Source organism: Halichoerus grypus, chromosome 12 (assembly GCF_964656455.1).
Source record: "Halichoerus grypus chromosome 12, mHalGry1.hap1.1, whole genome shotgun sequence".
Lineage (NCBI taxonomy): Eukaryota > Metazoa > Chordata > Mammalia > Carnivora > Phocidae > Halichoerus > Halichoerus grypus.
Window position 1 is genome coordinate 4,683,107 of NC_135723.1, and position 27,489 is coordinate 4,710,595.

Consider the following 27,489-nt stretch of genomic DNA (forward strand, 5'->3'; position numbering starts at 1 on the left):
TGTTTAACAGGAGGGGGCAGAAGCAGGTGGACCTGCCCTTTGAATCCTGGCTACTTGCTTTGATTCCCTCATGCAACTCATCTTTCCTGAGGGATGAGCAGGAGGATTGCTCTAGGCTCAAAGGACAGCGTCAGGACCAAGACAAAGCCTGGCTGAGCTTGGAGGTGAGTTTTTAGTCACCTGGGCGCTCCCCGACACAGTTTCCTCTGCAGGACAGTGCGCGGAGAGCCCACCTCCCCGAGGACTGTAATACATCACATCGGAATGCCACTGACTCTTCACAGGTCAAATGCAACATACTCCCACAGGGACTCAGTGGGGCGATCAGCACAGAGCAAGCGTGAGTCCAGGAGAGTCTTCATCAGAGCTGCTGCCTCTGTGTTTGAGCTGGTCCATGGGCTGCGACGTGGGTGCCCTTGGTGGGGAGAACAGAGCCCTAAACTAATTCTTTCTGATCACTCCACAGTGGAAATAAACCTGCCCTGCCTCTGACCTGCTACGGAAGAAGTCATGGACCTAGAACTTACTAGAAAACCAGCATGGAGCACAATGGCCAGGGATCAGGCGCGGGAGCCAGAGAGCCTCTTATGTCCTGACACCACCCTGTCTCAGCAGGTGACATCTAGGGGAGGCACTAAGCCTCTGAGTCCCCAGCTCCAAAATCAACATAACGACAGTATCTTCATCTAGAGTTTTTTTTTTTTTCTTCCATCTAAAGCTTTTAAGAAGAAATGAGCCTGTAAAGATGTAGGACCCAACATGCGGTAAATATTAAAGGAATATACTAGATATGAACCATGACACGTCCCACATTCCCCCACGATCAGGTGCTAGACACTTGGCCACCCACAAGCCTGCCGGTGTTCAGACGGGATGCTGATCTTCTCAGGACCGAAAGGGGGACACAGGATACAGGATTACGCGCCTGTTCGACACTGAACATCACCCGTCGATGCAAAGGCATTTTTAGTAAGGGCACCTGCTTTCACCCTCTCAAAGAATGTGCAAGTCTGAAACAGATTACAGCAATTATGTCCAGTGCAACGTCTCTAAATTCTAGTAGCTATGTTGACCACAAATTAAAAAAAAAAAAAAGTGAATGGTCAAATAAGAATGGGGCTCTTTGAAATGACAAAGGGCTGGAATGTGGGAAAATGGACTCTGGTCACATAACACCTCTGCTCCTGAAATTCTGAGACATTTCCCATCTTTTTCAGAGAAACTAGTCTTCCCTGGATTCTGATCCAAATGCCCCATGACTGCTTCCAAATGCGTCTTTTCTGCATAGGCCTTTAAATTTGCAACATACGCTTGGGAGGTTTGCCTTATTTTATAATGGGCAACATAAATTCATCTACTACTCGAGAAAAATGACACGCAGTTGCTTGTCAAGCTCATCGCCACTTCGACCATTTCTATTTTTAAGAAAGTGGATATTGAACTTCCCAGCAGACAGAACAAAGACAGGATGATTTCTGAACGTGGTGAGCTGGCAGATCTACTGAGATGCGTCCTCATCAACAGCAGGACCAAGCAAGAGGCACAGAGCCCCTGCTGCGAACAAGCCTCCAGGCGCCGTGAGCAACAGCCCGTCAGCACCCACGGCCACTGCCACTGCCACCAACACCGGCGGAACCACTGCTGGGGTGGTGACACGGAACAGTCACCGACCCTCTGCACCCTTCGCCCGTCAATCAAGACAGCGCGTCCCCTGCAAGCTCCCCATCAGACACGACGTGAACTTGAAATCCTACGTGCATGAACTTGGGCAAAACCAAACGTCTTTACTGACTTCCAAAGTATGGCAGAAACAAAGGACCCCTTGATTTCTGTGTAGCATCTGGGATATCTTCCCAAACTTCCAGAGTTTATATTAATCTTTCCTTCGGTCTAGCTTTTGCACACTAAATATTTAGAGTCATAACAGTGACTATTTAGACACTCAACAAATCCCACCTTCCGTGACGAGGATATTCAGTGTGTGCGGCCGCACCACTCTGGAACAGTCTATGCCTTTGCAAAAGGGGACGGAATGCCCTTAATTTAAAAAAAATAAATTCAATATTGTACGGATAGCGGAGTCCACTTGTGACAGCAAATTGAGAAAGACTAGTTGAGAAAGAGATCAATGGAATGGAAGTGAAGGAAAAGTCATTATAAAATGTCAGAACGCTAGTGCCGGAACCTGAGGACAGCCTTTAAAAGAGAAGCAAAAATCAAGCCGAAATTCCAAAATTCCACAGCTCACACCACTTTTAGTTGGTGCTCCTGCAGCCAGAAATGCCATCGTGACCTCCCTGGTCGAGAGGGCGGAATGTGAGGACAAAGGAAAGTGGCCACACCCAAATGCCAACATCGTCCTCTCGAACCACCCAACACACAGGAAGTGTTCAGCACAATGCAGCAGGGACTCCGTGGCCCGCGCCCAGGAAGGCCCTCCCTCCATGGCCCATCCACCAGCAGACCCTCCGGGGCTCCCACAGGGATGGCAAGCTGGCCCAGGTCAGGGGATCCCATCCCAACTGGCTGCCATCACAGAAACTGCCCTGACTTAATCAAAATGTATGCATGGGCCCAGAACAGGGTTCTCAACTCCACGGTCAAGCAGAACCAACAATCCTACCAGTCCTCACCGTGGGCCTTCCAGGAGCCACCGAGCAAGCTCAAACATGGGCTATCCAAAGGACCCCTGCCCGAGGCCTCCCCGACTGGACATGCTGCAAGACGGGGGGCTGCCGCCAGGAAAGACACAGGAGACTTCCCTCGACAGCCAAAGTCAGCGGGACAGCAAGGGACAGGGTGAACGCACGCGCCCACGGACACGGTGACTGCCCGGAGAACGGGTGAACAGCCAACACACGCACGTTTTAGCTCAGTCCCCAGAACAGAAGAACAGCCCTACGTAAACTAAAGAACGTCGCCACTTGCCTGAGACATGGAAGAGACCTGGACTAACGGAAACATGCGAAGTTCCCAAATGGGAAGATGAAACCTCAGAGATTTTGATGCTCTTCAAAGCAATCAATTGAGGAAACTAAAGCTAGTTTTGTAAATGAGGTGCAGTTATCCATCTAAATGCATTAAAACTAACAAGATCAATCATGAGACCACCGATTGTAGCACATTAAGGGAGAGTTACTCTCATCTCAGACTAAATTATAGAGCAAAAATAGTTAAAATAGTGTGGTACCCGCACAGAGCTACATGCAAGAGGGTTCATCAGAAAGAGTGGGGCTGACCAACAGGAATGTTCGGATTTGCATCCCGTGCTCCACGAAGCATCCTAGTAAGAGCATGTCCGAATCATCAAGCTTCCACAACCTGGCACGGGGCTGAAATCCCGGGGTTGACCAGCTCTCCCAGATGGTCCTGCTGATGCCACCGAGGATGAAGGGGACGGCCGTGATGCCCATGGATGGCGATGACAGCCACCTTGATTGACAGCCTGTCATAGGTCACACGTCTCACCAGATGCTCAATAACCAATAATCAAACGGTTTTGAGGATTAAGTTGAAACAAGTAAATACAGAGAAGACATATAATGAAATGTAAAAATGAATGGTTCTTACTTAAGAACAAGGAAATACTGTCAATCCTTCAAAGCAGAATCATTATCCCATTTTAGGGATGAAGAAATCAAGGCTGGGATACGATGAGTACGTACCTCCCAAGGTCCCACAGCTAAGAAATGGAAGAGCCAGGACTGAACCAACAGGTATTTGAATCTGCCCCACCTATTTTATTATTTTGTTGATGAACAGCATTTGTAGGATAAGAAGAGAATAGAAAAATTTTGGCACTCATTTGCCACGTTTCTCCTCATTTTTGTTCTTTTGGATCACATTGTTTGGAGCATATTTTATCATTTTATTTTAGAGAAGAAAAAAAAAAAACGGTCCAAAATAAGGGCCTGAAATTCCAAGCACAGAGGATAACGGGGCGGGGGTGGGGGGGGGATTCCCCTGATTTGCAGGTCAGAGATGGGGTGTAAAAGAGGGAACGTTCTTGACCTAATGAAAGCATCTACCAGAAACATCCAGCAGCCCAGTGGCCTACATAATGAGGCAGCACTGGTAACCTTGCCCTTAAAATTAGGGCCAGCAAGCCCAGATGCAGCAAGCCCCATGGTCACCCCCTAGATGATACAGCAAGGTACGAAACAGAAACCAGGCATAGAAGTTGTCTAGAAAAAGCTAAGAAGCCAGCGTTATTTACAGGGGAAATTCAGGACCACCAGCTGAAGGCCGAGCTCCTGTCAGCATTTAATAAGGTCGGGATCCCAGAGCGACCCCCACGCCCTCAGTCTTTCAGGCAACAGCACCAAGCCAGTTAAAAAGTGTAGCAGTAAAGTGGTTTTATTCATAGAAGCAACAGAAATAACGTACTTAAGAAGTACGTATCAGATCCCGAGGAAAACCCAGAAACTCTGGTGAAGAACCTAGAAGAAATCAGAAAGAAGACGCCAAGGCGCAAACACAGCACTTTCTGGGAAGGGAAGCCCTCCCCTCGCTGCTCCTGCCCCAGGTAATGGGGGGGTGCACCCCCAGCCGACACCCCAGGTCTGCCAGGGACCCACGGCTTGCCTGTGGACAGGTGAACAGGAACGAGACAGACACAGAAGTCAATAGAATGGGAACAGGATCCGGGTGGAGCTGAGCGACCATAGAAGAAGGAAAAGTAAGATCCAGGATAAGGGGCTATTGGTGCTCAGTAAGACACAGGCAGATCCTCACCGCCCACCATTCCCGATAGATGAATGACTTAATCATCATGAAACATAATAAGAGAAAGCACGGAAGAACAACGTTACGGAATCTGGGTGAGGAAGATCTTCCTAAGCAATATTCTCACCCTGGAAGCCAGGAAGGAAAATCCAACTCCTTCATGACACCCAGCCCTCTCTGCAAAATCAAAGGGCAAGCAAAAACCTTGGGGAGAAAAAAATAACTGGAAGCAAGGCAAATGCACCTGTCCCTGTCCCCCCTCCCCTGCTTGGCACAACCCACCGAGTCCCCCATCCTCACCCCTCCCTCCCACACCTGCCATCCAGTGGCACAGGTGCTCTGGCTACAGGAGCATGAGAAATCGGCCCACTACCCTCCTCCCCTCTCTGCTGCCAACACCAGGCCGCTGCGCTCATCCGACCTAGAACCAGCCTCAGCACCTGCTGTCCCCCGCACCCCCTCTCAAGCTGGCTTCAGATGCACCTGGACACCCCCCAACAGCAGTCTGACCCGGGCGCCCGACCCAGGGGCCCCACCTCCCCTCTGACCCACACTCACCTCACCCACCAGCCTCTTCCAGGAGCTCAGACACTGCCCGCCCTCTGGGATGTCCTCCCCTTCCTTCCCTGCTCTGCACCCAGACCCTGCTCAGCCCTGCTCCTCTGCCCAGGACTCCTCTGGCCCTACAGACACATCCAGCCGTTCTGTGGGCTCAATTCTCCTTCCGGCTCCCTCCCGCAAGGATGAAATGATGCAAATCCCGAAAGGTGCTTCTCACAGAACTGGCCAAAGGCAGCCTTCACCAAGGTGGAGGCAGAGATCAAGGAGGAAAGGAGCTGAGGAGGAGGAGGAGGGAGGGGATACTCTCACAGAAGGGGAAAGTGACAAACAGGTCCACGAATCCACCTGAATTAATGGCAGGAGAGGACCCAGGAGGACACAGACCATCAGTGACCGGGAGGGAGGCCAATCTGATGGCTCAGAGGGCGCAGCTGGGACCTTCACTCTATTCTACAGACTCTGGGTCTGAATGTTTGCAAGAAGGAACAGGAATCACATAATTTTAAAATTGATCTTCCTAGTCAAAAGTGCTTTTGTCAGGTTTTAGACCAGTGGTCCTGCTGCTTCTCCCCCCTTCCCACCCCTCACCCCAAAACCCCACCTGAGTCCCTCGTGACGCTCAAGCACGGTCTCCTTCCCTCGCCCTGTGGCTGGCTCTGCCCGCTCCCCTTTCTAGGAATTCCAGAGAAATCACAGCTCTCCGCGGAAAACAATGAGGCCATTAAGTGCTGTGGGCAAGTCACATGAACCGAGAACAGCCCAGAAGCTTCTAGAAATGCGAAGGACTCTGCCTCCCCTATTTTCTTTGTTTTGTTTTCCTTCCTTCCTTTTGCATTTTCTTTCTTCCCTCAGGAAGTTAGGAAAAAAAGCCAACAAGATAAAGAGGAAAGTAAGTGAAGACCCTATTATCTGTGGAGAAACTTCGCTATGTGATTTTGAGTCATGTTGAATGAGGCACCACCAACCACAGGTTAAGATTTCGCCCCTCGTCACAGAGGAAATCTGTGGGAAACAGAGTCATCTTGTGTGGATGCCTATCACCACCCCGAGAACAGCCCAAATCACGGGGCACGCCCCACGGTCCCATGTCCCCCCACCTCCAGAACCTTACATGCGAAAGACAATCACCTTTCCTCCTCAGTATCACTCAATACCCCCCGCAGGGAACAACTGGGGGTTCTAGGTTTGGGGGATAAAGTGTTACAAACATGTGTAAGGAAAAATGCTCCTTCAGTGCAGGGAATCGAGATTCTAGTAAGGACAAGGGAGATGCCAGAGAGTCTGTCCAGCCCAGAAACTGGCCCAGCATCTGGGCACAGAAAAGAACTGCTACAGTCTAATCACCTTTTATTACTTTTATCAAGTCTAGCAGTATGAATCTTCAGTGACCTTTAGTTATCCCCTTGTATTTAGCCCTTCTCAAGCCCTGCTCGGCCCTTCCAACAGCTCCTCCCCCCACCCTCCCCCTCCCCTCCTCCCCTCCCCCCCCCCGTCCCCCCACCGTGTGAAGGCACAGTGAGGAGGGGCCCCCTGCACACCAGGAAGGGAGCCCTCACCACATAGGGAATCGGCCAGTGCCAGATCTTGGACCCATCCTCCAGAACTGTGAGAAGTAAATGTGTGCTGATTAAGCCCCCAGTCTGTGCTATTCCGTTAGGGCAGGCCCGAGCAGACTAAGACAAGGGTGGACGACGTACTGACTGCCCGGCCCCAGCACCACACCGCTCAAGGCAGGGGAGGGGGGGATGCCTCTGTAGATATAAATACCCCCACCCTGCAAAGACCGAACAGTCTCACACTCCTCCCTGAACCGGACCTCCTCTGGCCACACGGGCACCAGCTCAGGACACATGGGCTCGGGGACTCTCTGCAGAACGCAGAATGTTCTGGTCAGACACACAGAGCCGGCCTCCACGCCTGCTGGTTCCACTCGAGAGTCGCAGGGTGGCAGCCCCCACGAGCCGTTCCCTCTCAAGGACCTTGCGGCCACGCTCAAAGTCTATCTTAGGACCTGAAGAACAGTTCCTACATGATCCTATCAAGGTGCATCTCTTAGATTCCACCTCCCAGTGAGCCCACTTTGACAGGACGCAATGGACCAGTCATCTCCTATTCATGGACGCAACCCATGACAGCCTGACAAGCGGGGTGACCAGCACGGAGCTTACCCTCTTGCCACTTGCCACATCTTTCTGTCCTTCCCCATCCACTGCTTCACTCCTTTGTCATGTGCCAGGAGCCTGCGTCTGCCCCCCTTGACCCTGTTCCATCTGCCTGGGACTCAGGAGACCTGCTGAGCAAGTGGCAGAAACGCCCCCGATGCTCTCTGAACCTCAGGCTCCTTATCGGTGCCAGGAGGGCCTCGGGCACCCGCTCCTATGTCAGGGTTGGGAGTGAGAGCTATTTGGGTGAAGTCTTCTGCTTTGGGGTGCCTGGGTGACTCAGTTGGTTAAGCATCTGCCTTTGGCTCAGATCATGATCTCAGGGTCCTGGGATGAGTCCCGTGTCAAGCTCCCTGCTCAGCGGGGAGCTTGCTTGTCCCTCTCCTTCTGCCCTTTGCCCCCTCCTGTGTGCTCTCTCTTGCTCTCTCTCAAATAAATAAAATCTTTTAAAAAAAGAAAAGGAAAAGAGAAAAGGAAAAAAAGGAAAGGAAAGAAAAAAGAAAAGAAAAAAGGAAAGGAAAGGAAAGAAAAGGAAAAAAAGGAAAGGAAAGGAAAGGGAAAAGAAAAAAAAAGAAAACAGAAAAGAGAAAAGAAAAGAAAAGAATAGAAAAGAAAAGGTCTTCTGCTTTCCAAACATCAGACAAAGCAGTTATGTCACAGACACCCTTGGGCGGGCGGCCTCTCATCACTCGTCCCGCTTACAGGTGGTTGTCCAGTGACGGGCAGATCACCGAGCAACACTTGGCGATTTTCCTCGGGACACCATCCTAAGGCTCTTGTAAGCCCAGGAGTTCAGGGCAGGCACCGAATGGCTTGTGTTACCTTCTCTAACAATCATTCCATGTTTATCTTTGTCCTGAAAGTCATGACTTTTTCCTTGACTCCATAAGCATTTACTGAGTGCTCACGACAGCCTCCATCCTGATGAGCACTCTCAACAAGATGGTCCCTAACCTTGCTTCTTGGGGGCAGTCGACGCAAGATGCAGGAGCGTGGCCAAGCCTTGGTCCACACCCCGCAAGGAAAACATGGGAAGAAAAGCAGTCTGTGGCATGCATGGCCAATCACTGCTTTTATCCGTTCTGCAAAAACTGGCATGAGCATGTTGAAACCCATCCCAAGTGAACTTGTCCTCAGGTATCTAGCAGGGGACGCCCAGCTGTTGCTAATCCGCGTGAGAAACAGCCCTACACAACTGGTCACTTCTCTAAGGAATCCCAGCTATTCACACATCCTTGACCCGAGAGCAGGTCCTCCTCCTGTCTGGGAAAGTCTGCCCCCCCGGGACCAGAGGCACAGGGAAAGGGACAAAGCAGAGCCCCACTCACAGTCAGACGAGCAGAAACCTACCATGGGCGGGGGGCAGTTGCTGTTGCCAGCAAACCACGCTACACAGAGCCCGCCGCTTAGGAGAGGTGAATGCACCTCAAAATTTCCAGTGTTCCTCACGTCAATGCAGTCCTGGGGACAAGGCGGGGTCTTCCACTGGAAAGCTAACCCAGACCTCAGCTCCACCAACTGAAACCCACACTTCATACTCCAGTATTCAATTCTCCTCTTCCTGGTGATCCGAGCTATGAAAACAGTCACGACAGAGGAACTTCAAAAGGCCTCCCGTAGGGGGCCTGGGTGGCTCAGTCGGTGCAGGGTCCGACTCTTGGTTACGGCTCAGGTCCTGATCTCAGGGTTGTGGGATCGAGCCCCACGACAGGCTCTGTGCTCAGCGGCGTCTCCCTCTGCCCCCTCCCCTTCCCGTACTCCCTCTAAAATAAATCTTAAAAAAGAAAAAAAAAGGTCTCCTATAAGAATTACTAAAGGTAATCTAAATCCTTTCAGAATTCTATTACCTTCCACGATTGGGACGCCAAGTGCCCAGAGAGGTGGGAGCCACCTCACCCTACAGGGGCCCTCACAGGAAGGAAGCCGGCGTGGGAACCCGCGAAGGAATCTGTCCTTCACCTGCGTCAGCGACTGAAATGCTTTTCCTTTGCCAACAGAGATCGCGTAATCCTCACGTCCCCGGCCTCCCCTTCACACTTCCCGAGCTGACCCGTGCTCAACAGCCTGGATATGCTCTACGGCTTGTCATGCATCACCTGCATGGTAGAGTCAACAAATATTTGGTCCTTGTCCCAGTTCCCGGCACACGGCTCCTACAACTCCCGGAAGCTCCAGTGATGAGTGTCTTGTAGGCCAAATGAAGCAGGTGGCTGGGACCCCCTGACACCTTCAGGATGGGAGATGGATGGTCACCAGAAAGACCAGGCATGGTTAGGATGTGGAACTGTCCCTGCCTTCGTGACCTCCAGGGAAGGGACAGGGGCTAGAGGCTGAGTGACCTCCAGGGAAGGGGCAGGGGCTAGAGGCTGAGTGACCTCCAGGGAAGGGGCAGGGGCTAGAGGCTGAGTGACCTCCAGGGAAGGGGCAGGGGCTAGAGGCTGAGTGACCTCCAGGGAAGGGGCAGGGGCTAGAGGCTGAGTGACCTCCAGGGAAGGGGCAGGGGCTAGAGGCTGAGTGACCTCCAGGGAAGGGGCAGGGGCTAGAGGCTGAGTGACCTCCAGGGAAGGGGCAGGGGCTAGAGACTGAGCTAACTGCAAATGGCCAATGAGCTGATGAATTGTGCCTACCTACCGGAACCTCCACAAAACCCCATCCTTTAGGGTGGGAGGGAGCTTCAAGGTGGGTGAGCTCTTTGGGGTGCTAGGAGCCCCCGGGGAGAACATGGAAGGTCCACGTGCCCCGCTTTACCTACACCTTGCTCTATGTGTTTCTTCCATCTGGCCGTTCCTGAGTTGTAGCCTTTATCACAGACCTACAAATATAAGTAAAGTGCCTTCCTGAATTCCAGGAGCCATTCTAGCAAACTATCAAACTAAGAAGAGGGTCGCATCCCCATTCTATATTGATCTGGTCAGAAGTACGGGGGCCTGGGATTCAGCTGGCATCTGTAGTGGGGGCCCCTTTCTGGCGCAGTCTCGAGCCCTATAGCCCGTGGGGGGTGTGACACCTGTCTCAGATTCCTCTGCAGACACTTGAGTTTCCCGTGGGGAAACAGGACGGTGGCCAGGAGCTCTGCCCTACGATCTGGGCAGCCAGCCCCTCGCCACGACGTCTCACAGCCCTGGACTCGGCTGCACAGAGCTTCTATCCACATCCCACTCCCAAGCTGACCCCTCAGTGAACGCACATCGAGGGGGCACCAGCTGCTGGCACCAGCATCTCCCCACCGCATCCGTATCGTAGCCCCAGAAAGTACACGAATACACCAGAAGACAGAAGACCTGGGCTCCCCACCTCATCCGGTGCTCAGCAACTAGGGGCCATCTTCAGGGTGTCCCTGAGCTACAGAGGACACAAGAGACACAGAGATGAGCCACAGGGTCCTCACCAGGCAGAGGCCCCAGCATCCCAGCACCCCTGCCGCACCCCGCATCTGCATCTCCACCTGCAGCAGTCTCTCACGGGAGCCCCGACCTTGACCGACCTCACATGCCAAGGGCAACATCAAAACCACCTTCAGGATACTAACCCAGGGCGTCTCCCTCCCGAGCGCACGCTGGGGTGTCCTGGAGGCCACAGGACGTGGGACCGAATGCAGAAGCAGGTTCTAGAACCCAGGCGCCTTCTGTTAAGCCGGATCTTAAAGGGATTTACAAAATGTAAAATGACGACACTCTCATTACATTTTTTATTTGAAAACACAGCTATTTTTTTCTTAAGACATAGCCTTTATGTTTACATATAACAGATTTATTGTTCTTTTTTTTAAGATTTTATTTATTTATTTGACAAAGAGAAACACAGCAAGAGAGGGAATACAAGCAGGGGGAGTGGGAGAGGGAGAAGCAGGCTTCCCGCGGAGCAGGGAGCCTGATGCGGGGCTCGATCCCAGGACCCTGGGATCATGACCTGAGCCGAAGGCAGATGCTTAACGACTGAGCCACTCAGGCAACCCCGATTTATTCTTCTTTTTATGGAGGAATAAATATTTTGTAAATGTGTCTTTGTTTCTGCAACAGCAAAGATCAATATGCACGGTCACAAAAACACACGCGCTGTAGGGTCACCAGTCACTTTTAAGGGTGTGAAACGGGTCCTAGAAGCAAACCTGTGAGGCCCACAGTCTCCACGGCCCGAGCAGCCCCAGGAGGTAAGGGGGATGCCCCCGGGGCCGCGGCCTCCCCCGGCACTCAGGACTTGGGCTTGGACAGGCCCCCAGGACAGGCTGCACCACCACCAACCACATTCACACAGCAAACCAAGGCTCTTGGGGAACAAGAGCCCTTAGAGACTCGGTCAATCAGGAAAGATTTCATGAACAATGATACTGGGTTTCAAAACTGTTCACCTGAGACAGGGCCATGAAAATAAATGAGGGCACTCCCTTTGGGGGCGGGGGTGGGGGCAGATCCGAGGTGGGGAGCCCAAGGGTCGTCACCTCTGAAGAGTAATTGCTCAACTGTGCTCCCCAAAGGCCTGTCCTGTGGGATTCTGGCAAGATGCACAGCTGGAAGCATTCAGAAGCATTCTTCCCTGCCTCCTGAATAAGCCACCAAACAGGGACAGTCAGAGAGAAAATGTCATACGTCCAGTATTTCCAGTTTTCTAGCAGAGTTCTGCAGGATGGGCAGCCTCCCCGGGGCTCCAGCACTGCGGAGTGTCACCATCTGCCCTCCGCCTCTCCCGTGAGAAACCTGGGCCTGAACTTGACGCTGCGCTCAGGGCACCCAGGGCACCTGCACAGATCTCCACCCAGACATGTTCTCCGTAATGTTCGTCCCAGCTGCTCCTCTCCTTCGGTTTAAACTGTCCAACATGGGAGATCAGAGCCCACAGCCGGAAGGGACACGCTGTGGGGGACAGGGAGGGACACGGTGTCTCCCGGGGAAAACAGCACCCCACTCTCTCACCCGCTGCAGGATTACCTCCCAGGACTGAGCACATGCTTAAGGGAAAAGAGGATCTATTTCTGACCTGAGAACGTAAGACTGACTCTGCTAAATGGGGCAAGGGCCTTCGTAACGCCTGTTATTTCTATCCATAAGGACGCACTACCGTGCAAGGGGAAAGACACCAGTGCCCCGAGCCTACCGCGCTCTCCGCTGCAGGCCCAAACGGACGCTGAGAGGTACCTAAAAAGTCAAATGAATTCAAGTGTCAACTTGACACCAGAAGGAACGGAGGCTAAGTGAGATGGCCACGCAGACGTACATCCGTTCAGGTGACGACCTCCACCTTCGTAACCGTCCAACGACCTCGAACATTGTGAGAAATAAAAAAGGAGTACAATCGTGCGAGGCCTGGTACAAGATCAGTTCCCTGCCTCCAAAAGGCCACTCCAAACCCAAGGCCTTGGCGGCCACGCTCAAAACTAGGAGGCAGCCACCACACCTGAGAGCAAAGGCAGATGGATTACCACGTGACAGCACAGGGCAAAATAGGATTGCCTGTGTTCCCGAACCTCACTGCTTCTAGATCATTCTGAATCCAAGACCAGGGACTGTCAAGTACCCAGGATCTTTCCTACAAAACTGCCCCAGGGAAAGGAAATTAAGTGTTTGCTGAAGACCTACTATGTGCCAGGCACTGTGAAATGAATTTGCCTTTGATATCTAAAATGCAGAGAGTGGGACGCCTGGGTGGCTCAGTCAGTTAAGCGTCCCCCTTCAGCTCAGGTCAGGATCCCAGGGTCCTGGGATCGAGCCTCATGTGGGGCTCCCCGCTCAGTGGGGAGTCAGCTTCTCCCTCTCCCTCTGCCCCTGCTCATGCACTCACACGCTCTCTCTCAAATAAATAAAATCTTTAAAATGCTGAGAGCAAAGAAACAACATGCGTGGATGAAGTCCTTCCTCTTATCACACACAACCCCAGTCATTCAAGCAGGTGGGCCTTTGGTGGGAACACACCACCTCTCCCTTCTCCCTTCTCAGGGGAACAAAGAACGTGGGACTTGGGATCCAAAGCTCTGTGAGGACAAGTCTAACCCTTCCATCCACTCACGCCCGCTTGACCCTGAATGAGGCCTGTGACCAGGAGGTCTCCCACTTCCCCATCCATAGAAGGAAGACTCTCTCCCTCGCTTGCAGGGTTGTCCTGAGGGTCAAAGGCAGGGTCAGAGGCAAGCCAGGTAAGCTCAGTGCCAGGAATCCACCACCACCCCCTCCTTCTCAAGCAGCGGCAGGATGTTTGTCCAAGCAGTTTCTGGAGTCAGCTAGAAAATGCAAACACCTCTCCACTATCCAGCATAGCAACCGCAAGACTATGCTATCAAGAGCACCGTTAACGACCAATACAAGTTTCGGTGCTTTGTAAAAGGTTCTTCTAAATATAACTTACTCTACAAACGTTCACATCGAGGCAGCCTTCCTTAGAGCATTAGTTATAAGAGAAGATTCTAGAGAAACGAAGGACAACAAGCTGTAAGATGTACACGGCCCCCCCAAGCACACAAAGATTGGCAAAATGGCCATTATCAGTAATTTAAATGTAAATAAATTAAATCCTCAAAAGGCAGAGATTGGCAGGATGGAAAAATATAAAGACACATAATCCAACAATATGCTGTTTCCAGGAGACTCACTTTAGAACAAAAGACACAATCAGGTTCCAAGTGAAAAGACGGAAAAAGATTATTTCACGTTAACAGTGACAAAAAGAGAGGTGGGATAGCTATACCACCATCGGCCAAAATGTACTTAAAGTGAAAATTCTTAGAAAGTCAAAGAAGGACATTCTATATTGAGGATAGGGTCAATTCATCCAAAAGATTTAACAATTGGGGCGCCTGGGTGGCTCAGTAGGTTAAGCGTCTGCCTTCAGCTCCGGTCATGATCTCAGGGTCCTGGGATCGAGTCCCGTGTCGGGCTCCCTGCTCAGTGGGGAGCCCACTTCTCCCTCTCCCGCTCCCTCCTGCCTGCCACTCCCCCCCTTGTGTTCTCTCTCGCTTTCTTTCTGTCAAATGAGTAAATACGCACTCCAAGGAAACTATAGACCAGTATCACTGATGAACGCTGATGCAAAAATCCTCAACAAAACGCAACGCTGGTAAACCGACTTCGGTAGTAGATTAAAAGGATGACACAACTGACCGGTGGGATTTATTCAAGAAATGCAGAGAAAGTTCAACCTACAAAAACCAATCAAGAGAACATACCACATTAATAGAATAAATGGAAAAAACTGACATGATCATCTCACTTGACAAAGAAAAAGCACTTGACAGAATTCATCACTCTGTCATGCTATACTCAACTAGGAACAGAAGATGTCTTGGTCCGTTCAGGCTACTATGACAAAGTGCCACACGGTGGGCAGTTTATAAAGAACACAAACTTATTGTTCACAGTTCCGAAAGCTGGAAATCCAAGAGCAGCATACCAGCATTATCGACGGAGGGCTCTGTTCCAGGTCACAGACTTGTCATTGTACCTTCACAGGCCAGAAGAAGCTAGAGAGCTCTGTGGGATCTCTTTTACAAAAGCACTAATCCCATTCCTGAGGGCTCCACCCTCATGACCTAATCACCTCCTGAAGGCCCCCACCTACTAGGATTTCAACATAATGAATTTTGGGAGGACACCAAACATCCAGATGATAGCAAAAGGAAACTCTAACCATCAAAAAATTTTTCACATATGAAAAATCCCCAACAGCAGACTCAAAAGCAATAGAGTAAAAGCTTTCCCTCTAAGATCAAGAATAAGTCAAGGAGGGGGCACCTGGGTGGCTCCGTCAGTTAGGCATCTGCTTTTGGCTCAGGTCATGATATCAGAGTCCTGGGATCGAGCCCCACAGTGGGCTCCCTGCTCAGTGGGAGCCTGCTTCTCCCTCCCCCCGTCCCTCCCCCCAGCTCCTGCTCACTCGTTCTCTCTCTCAAATAAATAAAATCTTAAAAAAAAAAAAAAAGGCTAAGTCAAGGAGGCCTGCTTTCATCATTTCTATTCAACATAGTACTGGAAACTCTAGCCAGAGCAATTAGGCAAGAAAAATAAATACATGGTATCCAAATCGGAAAGAAAAAACTGAAGTTATCTCTATTCCCAGATGATGGGACTTTATATGCAGAAAACTCTATAAAGTTTGCAGATACACACAAAACTATTAGAATGAAATAATAAATTCATTAAGGTTATAGGATAAAAAATCAAGTTGTTTTTCTATATACAATGAACGATCCAAAAATGAAATTTAAGAAAATAATTCCATTTACAGTAGCATCAAGAACAATAATTAGGAATAAATTTAACCAAAGGTGAAAGACTTGTAACACTGAAGTCTATAAAATGTTGCTAGAGGAATACAAAAAAGACCTAGGGGTGCCTAGGTGGTTCAGTCGGTTAAGCATCTGCCTTCGGCTCAGGTCATGATCTCGGGGTCCTGGGATCAAGCCCCGTGTCAGGCTCCCTGCTCAGTGGGGAGCCTGCTTCTCACTCCCCCTCTGTCCCTCCCCTGCTCATGCTCTCTCTCTTGCTCACTCTCAAATAAATAAATAAAATCTTAAAAAAAAGAAAAAAGAATACAAAGAATAAGACGTAATAAGACAATATACCTCGTGTTCATGGATTGGAAGACTTGATAGCACTGTCCAAACAGCCTACAGATACAATGCTCTTCCCATCAAAATCCCACCAACATATTTTGCAGAAATATAAAGAATCGGGAAATATCAAGTATTGATGAGGACATGGAGAAACTGGAACGCTTGCCCACTGCAGATGGGAACGCAAAATGGTGCAGCCACTATGGAAAACAGTACAGCGGTTCCTCAGAAACACTAAAAACAGGATTACTATAAGATCCTGCAATTCTGCATCTAGGTATGCACCAAAAAAAAAAAAAAAAAATCTGAAAGCAGGGACTCAAACAGGTACTTGTATACCGATGTTTGTAAAAGCACTATTTGCAGAAGTCAAAAGGTAAGAAGAATCCAAATACCTATCAGCAGTTGAATGGATAAACAAAAAAGATGGTGTATACATACAAGAGAATATTGTTCAGCCATAAAAAGGAATGAAGTACCAACAGCTGCCAGAACACGGACGAATCTTGAAAACATGATACTAAATGAAAGAAGCCAAGCCAAAAACCACATACCATATGAACCCATTCGTAGACATATCCCCAACAGGGAAATCTATAGAGACAGAAAATAGGTTAGTGGTTGCTGAGGGGTGGCGGGGGTGACGGAATGAGAATTATAACCAGAGAGCAGGGGCTTCCTCGTGAAGTCTCGAGTTGTTCTAAAATTGACTGGTGGCTCGGAGAGCCTGGGTGGCTCAGTCGGTTGAGCGATCAACTGCTGATTTCGGCTCAGGTCAGGATCTCAGGGTCATGGGATCAAGCCCGGGGACAGGCTCTGCACTCAGCATAGAGCCCGCTTGAGATTCTCCCTCTCCCTCTCCCTGCTCACGCTCTAAATAAATAAAAAAATTTCTTAAAAAAAAATAAATAAAATAAAACTGACTGATGCTGGTTGCACATCCCTGTGAGTATAGTAACTGGGTATCATATACATTACATGTATCTACACACACACACACACACACACACACACTAATTGCACAGATCTGTGCATATACTCATTGTAACTGACTTGTACACTTTAAATTTAATTGGGTAAACTGCGTAGTATGTGAATTATATCTCTATAAAGCTGGGTTTGTTTGTTTTTTTTAAATAAAGAACTCTATAAAAGACTAGCCCTGTGACGCAATCAGCCCAAAAGTGTATTGTGCCCCACCCCCCCACACCAAATTTGGAGCCACCGTAATTTACCGTCCCCTTGGAGTGTCGAACTGAATTTTCTGAAAGTTCTGCCACGGGAAACAAGCTTTATCTACCCCGACATTTCTAAGCGCATCTGGCCAAGGAATATTAGCTCTGCGGCGTCGATTAGCCCTCGGGAAAGCACAAGGCTGTCCAACATCACAAGCACGGGAGACTCTTGATAAAGGCTGACAAAGGAACAGCGTCCAAAGCCCCATGGGCTCCATCAATGCCTGTGCTAAGCAACAAGAACAGGCAAGAAGACAAACATTCCAAAGGGTCCACCATCCCAGGAAAGCTTTCAGTGGGGGAGTTTTTCAAAAAGTGGAACGGAGAAGAGCAGGTGCCCAGGGCGCAGACTGCCACACAGAACAGACTCCCAAGTGAGTAAGACAGAAGCTACTCCCATGTCACCCGCCCTTACAGAAAGCAACAACCCTGCCCTAGCTTCCCCCAGAGGGCAGAGCTCAGGCTAGGGACACCAGCGGGGGCTCTCCTCACTGCTTGTGGCCCTAGGGCTTACAAGCTCAATGGGACACAAATCCTGCACTCCTACGATGAAGACAGGTAGGGCTTCCAGACCCTGCAAGATTCCAAAGGCTTCCAACTTTTTTCTTTCATCAGAAACACAAGAGAAACCACCGAATAAAACCCACAGAATCCAAGTAAATGTCAAAGTGGGACTCTGGGCAAATATTTAATAATGGAGTAAAGTGTGGACGCTTCATTTAAGAATGCCATTTACAATCACGGAGGGCTAACAGCTGAAAAATTTCCGGCAGATGCCCTAGATTAAGTAATAGCATGAGTAATAAGAGCTCTCCTCTCACACGGTCAAGCAGCCTTTTCAGAGATTTTTAGAAAAGAAACCAAAGAGAGAATGGGACAAACGTATGAAGACCTCAGCACATGAAGCGCGGCTCCAACTCACTGAGCTGGAACGGGCCTGGTCCCGAGATCCCGGGCAACTCACGCGCACGTTCCAGTTTGAGTACAGTTTTCGGACACTGTTAATCCTGAACCTTTGTCAATACTGACGCTTGCCAGCTCCCTCCAGGAAAACAAGTGTAAAATCCATTCGGGTCACTCCTTTATCGTTGAGCCACCCCTCTGCTCGCTGTCCCTTCCTCCAGGGACGTCACTATTCTCAGGGGAGTGGGGCAGCAGCACGCACCTGCTGGGTGAGTGGCTCCCAGGGTCCTCGTGCAAACCCATCCAGTGCACTCCTACAGCCCTTCTCCCACTTGAGCGCCCGAACAGGTGCTGAGAGCTTCCAGCCCTTGGCGGTGAAGGCAAATAGCCAGAGCCGAGCGGCCAGCACCATTCCACAGAGAAGTTAACCGCGATGAGCAGGAAGAGCACAGGCGGGGACCTAGAGGTCCCATCCATGTGCTCAGGACGGCCTTCCCTCCCTGATAGAAGACTAGAGCCGGGAGCATCTGGAGCTCAGCTCCCCACAGACCGGGAAAGTTCTGGACAGTCCTGGACTCCCTGCCCCAGGAGACTGAGGACAAAAGGCAAAGGAGAAGCAAACGGGTTCAGTACGCACCTACTGGCCCCCTAATGGGAGTCACTGCATCCCGTGTCCCCCTAATGCAGCCCCTACCAGCCTGGGGAGGAACAAAGCCCACTCCACGTGGGAGGAGGGACGGGGAATATTTTTCCCGAATCCATCAGAATAAGCCTTCGTGGAAAGGGTTCAGGTACTTGGAAGGTTTGGGAGGGGTTAGGACTCTGTGAGTCATTTCCAACCCCCATGAATTCTATGAAATAGGAGTAAATACGGTGCATCATGTAGATTTTGGATGTGATGTGTGGCCATGTCAACTGCCAGGCGTGCTTCTGTGGCCCGCGTGGGTGGGGTTGGGGGAGCCCTGGGACTGGGCCAGCATTTTTTAAGTCTTGTAAAACACAGAAACAAGAAGGGCCTCCTGTCACATGCTCTCCCAGACCCCCAGGGTCCACAGGGCTCAGACTGCCCTACCGCCAACCCCCAGTGCTCTGCCCTTGACCTTCTGATTAGGCAATAATTCTGGCAGGTGGGAGCTGCCAAGTTTCTGACCCAACTGGTGGTCCCAAGCCCGGAACACTGCTCCTGAGCTGGGGTGACTTCTGAACCAAGCATCCCTGCTCGAGCTGTGGACCCATACGAATCACCTGGCTGCTTTACAAGATGTGGGATTCCAGATCCCAGCTCTGCAAGTAGGTCTCATGGATCGGGGCAAGGCCTGGGGGAGGTTCAGAGGTCACCGCTTGAAAAACCCTGCTCTCATGGGGCACCTGGGTGGCTCAGTTGGTTAAGCGACTGCCTTCGGCTCAGGTCATGATCCTGGAGTCCTGGGATCGAGTCCCGCATCGGGCTCCCTGCTCAGCGAGGAGCCTGCTTCTCCCTCTAACCCTCCCCCCTCTCATGTACTCTCTCTCTCTCTCTCTCTCTCTCATTCTCGCTCTCTCAAATAAATAAATAAATCTTTAAAAAAAAAAAAAAAAGAAAAACTCTGCTCTCTCCTAGCCATCCCTCCACCCAGGCATTATCAGGGCGTCACCTCCCATCTGAAAGGAAGGTACACCCGTTCTGGTCCACGCGGACTTTCCTAAGGCATTTTTACTGCATCACGAGTCCACACCCAAAGAGGCTGCCCGGCTTTGGTGGGACCACCAAGGTTGAGCATCAGTGAATTAGACTGCAGCAGAAATCCAAAAGAAGTTCTCTGAAAAGCTCAGAAACCCAGGTCTGGGTGGCGCTTCCGCGATGGCTCAAGGAGTGACTGACAGCCTTAGAAAATGCAACGACCTAACTCACACTTTCATTCCACCATTCTGGAATCCCGCTAACTTCCCATCAAAGCAATAGTGAAATCACCACGAATGCTGTGGACTGCGTCCCGCGCCAGTTAGCACACGCCCCCCCCCCCCGTCCTACAAGGCAGTGAGTCCCATCCCTGTTTCAGGGGCACAGGGCACAGCAGCGAGCCCCCTGAGTCCGCTGTGCACTAACACCCCCCACAACCGTGCTTCCCCGTGTGGCTGCCTGGCACCCCAAATCCGGACTAAGTCTTCTTCTGTGGGTCTTTACCAGCTTTACGCTCTCGAGTGCCAGAGGAGAGGAAAACCAGCAAGTTCTCCCACGCCCACCCCCTGTCCCCACCCAACACATAGAGCTCGTGGGTCCCAGGCTAAAGGGTGGGCATGTGACACCTTCTCCCCCTACACACAGGGACAACACAGCAAATGGCACAGAAGCAGAGACATGCATTAGACGAAAGGCAGGGCCTGGTCTCACAGTGACTTGTAACCAGACCCCGAGGCTCAGCACTTCGGGTCCACCACCCGTCAAATCCCGGCTGTCACTCGCCACCTTTCACACTTAGAGAACCGTGAGGGAAGGCACCTTTCACACTTACAGAGAACCGTGAGGGAAGGCGACCGCTTCTTCCTCGCTCAGGGGGGGGAATGAGGAGTCCAGTCCCACAGACGGCAGCCTCTACAGACAATAGCTGCTATGTGTGGGCACCTCCAACAAAACCTCTGTCAACAGCCTGGCAGGGACTCCTGCCATCAACCGACAAATGGCAGATGATCAAAGGGGCAATCACCGCGTGAAACAGGTGATCTGATTGTTCTAAGAGCGAGGGCAAGGAAGTCCCACCTGTGTTTGGAGCGATCGGCTAAGCTAATTCAAGCGTGTGAAATCTCCCCAACATCTCACACCTCACCCTACTCGTCAGATAGGTTCGCTCCAGGGAGGAGGCGGATTTGGAGAGCAAGGGGCAATGTGACAAGCTGTGTCTATCCCGGGCTTTTCTACCCGGCTATATATTGTCGCTGAGGTATAAAAGAAGTCCAGGCAGGCCTCGGTATCTGTCCTAAGCAGAGAAAAAGGTCCAGTTTCCCCCTGGAAACCCTTATCTGTTCATTTCTCCAGCTGGCTCCCACACCCACTGCCCACCACTTGGCTAAGAGATAGTGGACGGGTTTATCTAGGTACAGTTATTACTTGTTACATATTAAACAATTAAGTTAGAAACGGTTACATAACACCGAGTCCGACAGCTTACAGCTAACACCCAGAGGCTACAGGATCCTGGACTCGGGGGACCAGCAGGAGATGGGGCTGGGGGCAGCGCTTCTGAGAACACGCAGCCCCTCTGAGCCCCTGGGCCACCAAAACGCACAGCGAGACCAACAAGCGGCTGACCACTGGTCCTTTACCGATCACCCAGGACTGGCCCTTCCCCGACAGCATGCAGATGAGGACCACGGGGCCACACTGCAGGGCTGGTCCCCAGTGCATCCACATCCATAGTGCGGCACTGGCTACGCCAGACCCACCACACGGGGTCGCTGCGCGCAGAGTGGGAGATGGGGTTCGGGCGCAGGCCGCACGGCGCGCAGCATGGCACCCCGGGTTGGGGGAGCTGGGGTGCAGGCTGCACAGCGTGCAGCGTGGGAAATCGGGGCTGGGGCGCAGGCCGCACAACCCGCAGCATGGGAGACCCGGCTGGGGCGCAGGACGCACAGCGCACAGCGTGGGAAAATGGGCTGGGACGCAGGCCGCACAGTGCGCAGCGTGGGAAACCGGGGCTGGGACGCAAGCCGCACAGCGCAGAAAACCCGGCTGGGGTGCAGGCCGCAGAGAGCGCAGCGTGAGAAACCGGGGCTGGGACGCAGGCCGCACAGCGCAGAAAACCCGGCTGGGACGCAAGCCGCACAGTGTGCAGCGTGGGAAACCGGGGCTGGGATGCAGGCCGCACAGTGCACAGCGTGGGAAACCGGGGCTGGGATGCAGGCCGCACAGTGTGCAGCGTGGGAAACCGGGGCTGGGATGCAGGCCGCACAGCGCAGGAGACCCGGCTGGGGTGCAGGCCGCAGAGAGCGCAGCGTGGGAAACCGAGGCTGGGACGCAGGCCGCACAGCGCAGGAGACCCGGCTGGGGTGCAGGCCGCAGAGAGTGCAGCGTGGGAAACCGGGGCTGGGGCGCAGGCCGCATAACGCAGGAGACCCGGCTGGGGTGCAGGCCGCAGAGAGCGCAGCGTGGAAACCGGGGCTGGGATGCAGGACGCACAGCCCGCAGCGTGGGAAACCGGGGCTGGGATGCAGGACGCACAGCCCGCAGCGTGGGAAACCGGGGCTGGGATGCAGGACGCACAGCGCGCAGCGTGGGAGACCCGGCTGCGACGCAGGACGCACAGCGCGCAGCGTGGAAGACCCGGCTGGGGCGCAGGCCGCACAGCGTGCAGCGTAGGAAACCGGGGCTGGGATGCAGGACGCACAGCGCGCAGCGTGGGAGACCCGGCTGGGACGCAGGACGCACAGCGCGCAGCGTGGAAGACCCGGCTGGGGCGCAGGCCGCACAGCGTGCAGCGTAGGAAACCGGGGCTGGGATGCAGGACGCACAGCGCGCAGCGTGGGAGACCCGGCTGGGACGCAGGACGCACAGCGCGCAGCGTGGAAGACCGGGCTAGGGCGCAGACCGCACAGTGCACAGCTCTGGAGACAAGGCTCAGGGCAGAACGCACAGAGTGGGAGACCAGCTGGGGCACGGGCCACAGAGCTACGTCCCCACCGGGGAACTTCCATGCAGAACACCAGCTCCTGGTGTCCTTAGCACCCACAGACACAGCCTGACGTGTTCTATCATGGAGAAGTAAGGAAGCCATCCTGGCAAGGGTGGGATACTGCCCTGCCTCCAAAATACATACAATGAGACCCTCCCCTACCACTTCACATGTGCCCAGAGGACCCTATAGCACAGGTCTGGCCCCACACTGCTCTGCTTCAAGGGGATGGCATTCTGAAGAAGGGGGAGAAGCATAGCCTGGTCCAGGTACCTGGGACCCCAAAGCCCATGTGACCGGGTCAGGCCCGAAGGCTTCAGTGAGAACCTCCACTGCCCAAGCCCTGGTCCTCACGGCAATCCAAAAGAAACCCCTTGCTCCTCCCACTGCCCCATGGCCTCCCACTGCGGCCACCTCCACTCTGATGGGCAAGGACATACACTGCTCACAGAAACACAACATCCCCCTCATCCACCTGTGAGACCATGCTGTGAGACTGGGCTGGAGGAATGCCAGGCCCACCACAAGTCAGACACGGCACAGCACATCCGCTCCTTCCACCTGCGGGCGGGGGGGGCTGTGAGCACCAGGGGCGGCCAGGTCTGCTTTGCCAGGGTCACTCCCACCCCTCTCCAGAATGTCAGTGCAAGAACAGCAGGAAGGGGGACGCTACCTCTTGAAGCCAAAGGCACAAAGCTAACAGGGTACACACGGAGCGCGGGCTGCGCGCTAGGCCCGGGATACGGATGCGCGCGTGCGCACGCGCACACCCGGCCCTGACCCGGCCTGGCGAGAAGTAACTCACACGAGGCCACAGAGCCAGCGAGCACGCCACCCTCCGGTCTATCGGGGACATGGCAGGAAGAGCTGGGAGCTGCGGAGGGCAGAAAGAACCACCTGGCGGCGGACTCTGACACTGAGCCACTCCACCACACCCACACTAGGAAAGGGAGCAGGGAGCTGGGGAGCCCACCGGGACGCTGTGTTCAGACAAACGAAGAAGCACCCAGTGCAGCTCCCGGAAGGAGCGGCCGGCCTCGGATCCTCTGACTCCCAGAGGGCTCGGCGAAGACACAGCGCATATTCACCCGACGGGGAGGGGCTCCAAGGCGACCAGGACCATGCGCTCTCAGGACTTTTTTAAAGTCGACCGCATGAAAGCCGACCAAAAGTGGAGCGTTCGACCCAAAACGATGGGCAGCGAGCCTTTCTCACGGTTCTGGCAGATCGTGAATGGCCTGGGCTGCCGCTGGGAGGGGAGGCACACGCCACCCAAGTGTTCAAGCCCACAGTGGGCACCCCCACGGTGGAGATGCTGCAGGGTAAACTGAGGCACAGAGTCCAGCCCTGAAATTCTAGAAGAAATCAAAGTGCAGACACACGAACTTGCCCCAGGCACAGAGCAAGTCACTGGCAGGGGTGAACCCCGCTTTCTTCCCAGACTTGAGGCTGCCCTGCTGCTCTCTGTGGTGACTCCCCAGCCCACCTCTGCAGTCAAGGGCGGTAAGGAGGCGCAGGGGTCCCGTCCACGCCCTGCCCTCTGCTCGCAACCCCACGGTGAACTCCTCCGCCTGATCTCACAGGCCCTGCAGCCTCCTGGGGAAGAGGAGTGATTCACAGGACAGAAGGGCCCTCCTCTGCCACGCCCCCCATAAAAAATACCAGTGCTCCCAGCTAAAGGCGCGTGCGGGAGAGCAAGAGGTAAAACCGCCCGGCGGCAGATCCAGAAAAGCCGGGCCTGTGCCAAATGACCCACTGAACACACACTCAGCTGCGCTGGGACCACAGGAAGGGGATCTTTTAAAAGGCAGTGGAGCAGGGGAAGCTGAATCCAAGATGCAAAAGAGCCAGGCGCCCGGCCAGAAAGCAGACACACAGCCAGGCGCGCAGCCAGGCCCGCAAGTGTCAGGAAGGAGAACCCCCATTTACCTCTGGTGGCCCAGGAAGGGCAGGGTCCAAACAAGAGCACTGACTCCAGTCTAAGGACCAGCTGGAGCCATGTCCTCCCCCAAAGCCATCAGCCAGGCAAACGCCCTGCTCTCACCACCAGAACACCGGGGCTGCTTTCCAGAAGCAGCGGGCGGGTCTCTGGGCCTCTGGGACCACGCTGGGCACAGGTGGGCCAGGGGCAGGTGACACAGGACTGCCAGTGTCCCCAGAGCCTGCAGCAGCCCACCTCGTCAGCAATAAAGAGGCTTCTGCACACAGTCTAGCCAGACGAGGAAGAAGGTCCCGAGCCATGGGCACCAGGGGCTCCCCACACAATGGGGCAGCCGGGCAGCGGTTCCCTGAGGCCCACCGTCAGCTCCCCAGGGATGCCTCTGAAAGCAGGCTGGCAGAGAAGGGCCCAGACCTCTGAGCAAAGCCTTGAACCTGAAAGACGGGGGTGCCAAGCAGAGTGGGTTGGACCCACCCTGTCAGCCTCACCTGTCTCAGCCTGTCTGGCCACTGCTGGGGCGACCACCAGGGCACAGGCCCGACAGGCCCCGTGGACGAGGAAGGCCTGCCCACGTGGCCTGCACCACCAGCCACAGGCCCGCACCCACGGCCCAGCAGGCAGAGGTGGGCACGGAACAGAAGACGAAACCCTCTCCAGCCCGCCCCAGCCCCAGGACTATGGGGGGACAGTGACAATCTGAAGCTACCCGTCACACACCGCCCTCGTTCCTGCCTCCCTCCCATCTTCACCCCTGCTTCCCCAGGCTTGGATATCCAAACAAAACACACCTGTAAGCTCTCGCCTGTCACAGGCTCTGCTTTCTGCCTAAGTCAGGCACAAATATGTAGAAAAGTTTTAAAACAATAATATAAAAATTTGAGAAAGAAACTAAATAGGAAAAAGAAAAAAAACAAACGAATATACCCCCCTAAAAATTTAACAAATACCGTATGTATGAAACAAGAATGTTATGCGATTAAAATAAAAATAATCAGTTTTGGTGATGACGGAGTGTCGCTGTAGCTTCACTGACAAATGCCCCGCTCTGCTGGGGACACTGGGGGTGGGGGAGGCCGTCTGTGGCGGGGAGGGGCACACAGGAAATCTCTGTTTTCTGCTCAATTTTGCAGTGAATCTACAAACTGCTCTGAAAAACAAAGTCTACTGAAAGAAAAGAATCAGAGAAGAGGTCCTTGGGGATTAAAAATTGAAACAGAAATTTAAAATCCGATAGAAAGGATTAAAAGTCAGCCTGACATACCGCACAACCTCGAACAGCAGAACACACAGAAAACAGGAGACAGAAGTAATTGGAGAACCAGTCCCAGAGCCTAACAAACAAAAGCCACTCTAGAAAGAGAGAAAGGGAAAGGCGGAAGAAAGGAAATTAAAGAATTAATTCAAAAACATGTCCCACGCCCGAAGGAACTGGGTTTCCAGCTTGAAGGGACCCTCGCTGTACCCCGCACAATAGATGGAGACCCCCCTACAAGGCACTTCTTCAAAGGATTTCCAAACAAAGATACAAAGAGAAAATCCCAGAAGCTTCTAGACATGAAAAAAAGAAAAAAAGGGGAAAAAAGAAAAAAGAAAAAAAACCACTGAGAAGATTTCATACCAAGAATCAAGAATCAGATTAGGCTCCTTCTCAACCCCATTCTGCCTAAAGACAGCAGCATCCTTCAAATTTTTGAGGGAAAACGATTTCCAGTTTAGGAGTCTACACCTGGACACCCGTATCTCTGAGAGGAGAATAAGGATGTTTTCAGACACACGTCTCAAGAACTGGCAGGACCCTGATTTTTGGAAGCTAGCATGGAATGTTCTCCATCCTACTGTGGGAAGAAACGAGGAAAGAGTCATGGGATCCTAGAGAAAGGCAAAGGACACCCCCAGGTTGATGGGGAAGGAAGATTCCAGGTGGGGCAGGGAGTGCTAAGTCCATGAACTACCAAGCAAGTGCAAAAGCATTCCCAGAAAAAGCACAGTGTCGGGAGAGACAGGGAAGTGAGCACGGGGAGCTTCACGGCTCAGCCCCCAGAGCATCAGCAGTGCGTGATGGTCCAGCCCACCTCGCCAGAAGAGTCAGCGGGGAGACAGGATGTAGAAGGGCAGGGCAGGGACGGGACAGACGGGGGACGGGACTCCTCACCTTCCAAGCAGGGAAGTCAAAGAATCCTATGAGAAATGGGAGACATCTGCTTAGAAATATGGATAAATATGTACAGAAAAAAACTAAGCCTGGTTACTTCTGGGGAGCTGACTGTTTATACACATAGATCATTCTAATTACAAAATCCAACTAAATTTAACAACGGTCTGTCCTGGGTGCTGAGGGATTAGGAAGCCGGGGGACACTGCAAATGGAGGGACCTTGTATGGGGGCAGGCCAGGAGAGCAGGGGATGGGGCCCTACCCGGGGAGGCTGCCTGCGCCCACCACAGCCCTGCAGGCCGCAGGGTGAGGAGAAGGGCCAGGCTTGCGGTGTGGACACAGTCCAAGCGGGGGGCACGGAGCCCCGTCCTGCCTTGTCCTTCCTCCAAAGCTCCCACACACTACTGAGGAGATGTAGGCTGCAGTCTCATCTTCATATTTCTCTAGAAACATCCTAGCCGGGTTTCCATGAGGTCCGCAGAATTTTGGAGGAGAGAGGACAGCATCCTAGGAAAAGCAGCCTGAAGGCTCGTGGGGAACACAGCACAGCCTGCAGCCGGGCCACAGGGGACGCTGAGCCGGCCTCCACATCACTCAGCTCAACCTCCCACCTGGTGGCAAGATC

The 27,489-nt window shown here is 52.8% G+C and overlaps 1 protein-coding gene across 6 annotated transcripts in view; it reads right to left on the reverse strand.

Moving 5' to 3' along the window:
* The window catches only part of GRB10 (growth factor receptor bound protein 10), a 175,086-nt gene that overhangs the window by 142,270 nt on the left and 5,327 nt on the right, over positions 1 to 27,489 (reverse strand). The gene's annotated exons all lie outside the window — the stretch shown is intronic.